This window comes from Amia ocellicauda, chromosome 12, assembly GCF_036373705.1.
Source record: "Amia ocellicauda isolate fAmiCal2 chromosome 12, fAmiCal2.hap1, whole genome shotgun sequence".
In the NCBI taxonomy this organism is placed as follows: domain Eukaryota; kingdom Metazoa; phylum Chordata; class Actinopteri; order Amiiformes; family Amiidae; genus Amia; species Amia ocellicauda.
This window is the reverse complement of record NC_089861.1, coordinates 1517360-1522500: the sequence shown is the minus strand read 5'-3', so window position 1 is coordinate 1522500 and position 5141 is coordinate 1517360.

Sequence of the window (5141 nt, the reverse complement as noted above, 5' to 3'; positions counted from 1 at the left end):
ATACACTGTGATTGTACTGTAATTCCAGTTATAATTGTTCTTATTATGCAAGATAATCTGTCTGACCCCAGGGGCAGCTCTTCAGTGGACCGGCAGCTCTACCCGCCCCTGATTAAGAGCATGAACTAGAAGAATAATGACAGAGCAGGAGTGACATCTGAAAACGAAGAGACGTAACAGGTTAATAGCTCATAATCACAGCCCTTCTGATCAGACCTGCAGAGCTGCTGAAGGTCAAACTGCCACCCATTATAACAATCACTGCTCAAGTGTATTAGTCACATTAAACCCTTTCTTGAAGGTCCAGGCACCAAGAAGAGACTGTGTTCCTCTGATGTTAGAATTTCCACTATTGACCAGCGACTATATTGACCTCATCCCAATGTATTCATTTCAGATCACGCAGGCCTGTGTGTCTCTGCCCGTCTGTCTGCGTCCGGAGACGTCTGCAGCCGACAGAGACACTCAGTCCTCATAACATCTGATTTCCCTGCCTGGACACTCTCAGGGACGAGGTAAACACGGCTGTATTGATAACGAACCATCCTGGTGTGTCTGAGAGTCGTCCACCATGTCACAGCAGTATCGGAAACATGTTTTTTTCTAATCCTGGGCAATACAGTACAGTATTATCCTCACACACCCAGCTGGCAGCTGTAAGTAGAAAAGGCAGTAACAGTGGGGCAGCAGAGTTATTGAGAGCCCTTGTTCAATGCAGCCAGTCTCAGACACACAATATGGCGTCTGCTGCCAGTGGCTCTGATACAGGAATCATGTTGCTGTGTTTTGTGGGACTCTCAAAAGCTTTAATAAGTACGATTAATAAGTTGTTGCCTCCAGCCAGACCAGTCCTGGGCCCAGGCAGCTGTTTCATTTAACTTCTCCATCCTGAGCGATGGCTGTTGATCGGACAGGATCTATGTGCAGAATTGAATCCATCAGAAGCAGCCTCTGTCCCAGCGCAGCAGCGTGCCCATGCCTTGGCTTCTCCGCGCGCCCCGTGTCTGAGCAGGACGACCCGAGGGCAGCTCCAGTCAGGCCCAGTCAGGCCCAGTCCGATAAGGGCCTCCAGAGGCGAGCAGCCGACATCTGTAGACACGGCCGATGTTTGAAGCCCTGTTGCCTCCGAGTATGTAGTAATTCGAAGGAAATAGAAAACTGTGGGAGAGGGGTTTGCTCCGTAGCTTCCAGTGAAATAAATGAGTGTTTCATCTTGAATATAATAATAATTATTATAAATGTTATATTATTATTATTATCATTGCCATGACTGCTAGAGGTTTGACAAGCCAGCAATATGCAAATCCTGCTTTTCTTCTTTTCTATTGCAGCGCTTTCCTCGCCTCGCCTGCTGACAGGGAAAGCCACTGGGACTGTGTGTGTGTGTGTGTGTGTGTGTGTGTGTGTGTGTGTGTGTGTGTGTGTGTGTGTGTGTGTGTACCGTACTGAACAATGGAGACATGCTTTATCTTGACAACTAATAAGACGACGTGTATAAAATAATAACAAATAAAACCATGAAACAAACGCAGGGAAAGCCTTGACGTTAAATACGTGGCACAGGAGTCTGACGCTGATCGGCATTAATTGCTTTACAAAATCCCATCCTAGCAAAAGCAGTTTAGTCGACCAGAGGGCTGTTATCTTCCGCTCTGACTGGGTCGTGCTTCTCCTCTAAGCCCGTGACTTGCCTGTGACAGGAGACAGAGCCGATTCAGTTTCCAAGGCAGGACTGGTGGGCAGAAGCAGGGAAACCTAACTCAGGGTAATAAATGAATCCAGTGGGATTTTGCGAAGAACGTTGTTAGTGCAAAGAGTTGGCGCACTGTATGAATTATGAATCTGCTATTCATCCTTCAGTAAAGAGAGTGGTAGAGTGCAGAGAGAGAAGAAGACATGTATATTGTAAGATTGTGTCTGTAAAGTTATTTTTAGGATATTTAAAGGCACAGGAAACAATACAACCCAATAAAATATGAACTAAATCATTAATCAGCGTTGACTAAGTGTGCTGCCCCTCAGCAACCCTGCAGAATCTGTCGCTCAAGCCGCCCAGGCCGGACACAGGGTGACAACCCCCGTGTGTCAATGCGACCGAGAGAGGGAGCGGCTGAAGAAGGGATCCCTGCTTCTCCAATCTACACTGAACTGATCCTTCACAGACCTTTAATTAACCCACAATTAAAATTATTTTATGACTTGCCATTTCAGACGAACCAAATCGAAGACATATATGTGTGTATAGTTGTGTATATGTGTGTGCACGTATGTGTATATATGTGTAAAGGCTATGTGTGTGTATATGTGTGTGTGTGTGTGTGTATATAGGACCGTATTTGTGACACATTCCACCAAAGTACACTTGACCGTATTTTTCCCACGATGCACTCCTCTGTGTTTTGACACACAGCTAGTTTGAAAGGGCGTGCATTGCAGGGCGTCTTTTCAGAGGCTATATCCATTATAGTGGAACAGCCTCCAAGCACTGCAGTGTATTTAGTAGAAGGAGTAGTAGAGATGTTACGAGTGTCTGATGGGATCAGTATTGATTTGGTATGTATTGGTATGTTATAATAATTATACGGACTTGAAGAAGAAGACAAGCTCAGCGAAACCCACTTGCTGTATGTATTGAATTGTTTGGCTGTTTATTGTATCGTTTATTAATCGATGGATGGTTTTAGTCCTGGCTTTGTGCACACTGTGATAAAGCACAAAGAGAGCTGATCATTTATTTCACAATCATGTCTTTACTTCACAGCCACCTGACAGGGTCCCTTACAATCAGTGATGCTATATTATCTTAAGTGCCTTTGCCGTTGGTGGCAATGGGGGACAGTCCGCGTTGCGCATTCGTGCTGTTTTCCGCTCTGAGGGTCCTCAGGTCAGATTCCCCCGGTGGCAGCACGTCACAGCCCCGTCAGTGTGCGGAGAGAAGCGCCGCTTTTGTCACTTCGTTCCGGTCTGTGTGTCGGGGGATAATTCATTGCTAATATTTCCACAAATGACAGCAGAGCATCATGAGTTTGTTTTTCTTCTGGAGCCCAATTAGATGTACTGTAAATAATGAGCTGCCACTCGGCTATTCAATTAATTATCCAATTCATGTGTAAATGAGATGTATTCTTGAATTTGTTAAGAAATGGAAAGTCAAAGTTTAATACTGGAAACAACACTTACAATATAATGAATCTTCTCACAGGCGAAGCAAAGTTCAATTTAAAATACCGTATTAGATATGAAAACGCTTAAAATACCGAAACAGGAATCAGTCATTAGCGAGGAAGTAATTGAGCAGAACAGTTGTGTTGGGATTGTGGGTTTAGCATTAAACCGACATTGTGTGTGTCTGCTGGCCTGTCTGGTACATGCATACTGACACACACACACACACACATGAACACACACACAGACATGCGTTCACACACACACACACACACACACATGAACACACACACACACACACACATGAACACACAGACATGCGTTCACGCACACACACACACACATGAACACACAGACATGCGTTCACGCACACACACACACACACATGAACACGCACACAGACATGCGTTCACACACACACACACACACATGAACACACAGACATGGGTTCACACACACACACACACATGAACACACAGACATGCGTTCACACACACACACATGAACACGCACACAGACATGCGTTCACACACACACACACACACACACACACATGAACACGCACACAGACATGCGTTCACACACACACACACACACACACACATGAACACGCACACAGACATGGGTTCACACACACACACACACACACATGAACACACAGACATGCGTTCACACACACACACATGAACACGCACACAGACATGCGTTCACACGCACACACACACACACACACACACATGAACACACACAGACATGGGTTCACACACACACACACACACACACACATGAACACACAGACATGCGTTCACACACACACACATGAACACGCACACAGACATGCGTTCACACGCACACACACACACACATGAACATACACACAGACATGCGTTCACACACACACACACACACACACACACACACACACACACACACACACATGAACACACACACAGACATGCGTTCACACACACACACACACACACACACACACACATGAACACACACACACACACATGAACACACACACAGACATGCGTTCACACACACACACACACACACATGAACACGCACACAGACATGCGTTCACACACACACACACACACATGAACACACAGACATGGGTTCACACACACACACACATGAACACACAGACATGCGTTCACACACACACACATGAACACGCACACAGACATGCGTTCACACACACACACACACACACACACACACATGAACACGCACACAGACATGCGTTCACGCACACACACACACACACATGAACACGCACACAGACATGGGTTCACACACACACACACACACACATGAACACACAGACATGCGTTCACACACACACACATGAACACGCACACAGACATGCGTTCACACGCACACACACACACACACACACACATGAACACACACACAGACATGCGTTCACACGCACACACACACACACACACACAAACACACACAAACACACACATGAACACGCACACAGACATGCGTTCACGCACACACTCGTTTTCAGCGTCAGTAAATGACAGTCGTGAGATCAGGAGTCCGTCCTAACCATGAGCCTTAATTAGCCCAAATAAACAGCTCGTCCCGGTAAGTTGCTGGAGACTGAGAGGGACTGGACTGGACTGGACTGCTGCCCTTCTGCACCAGACCTGGGTGGACTTTTCCCCAACAAATCGGTATATTACCGCTTATTTTACGCCATTTCATGTCATAATTATACAGCTGGGTAAAGAACCAAAAAGCCTTACATTCGTGCACATGAATGGCAGTTCCAAATCCTTCCACCTGCTGTTGCAAAGCCTCCAGCAGATGTCGCTACAGCATCACATTTCTGTGGTGCAACATGTCTGCTCTTGTTCAGGTGCGCCGTGTGATTGTGGACGCGGTTATCTGCGCTGCTCTGGTACGAGGGTGGCGTTTAAACAGCTACAATCTGCACAACATGTAAGACTCTTCCA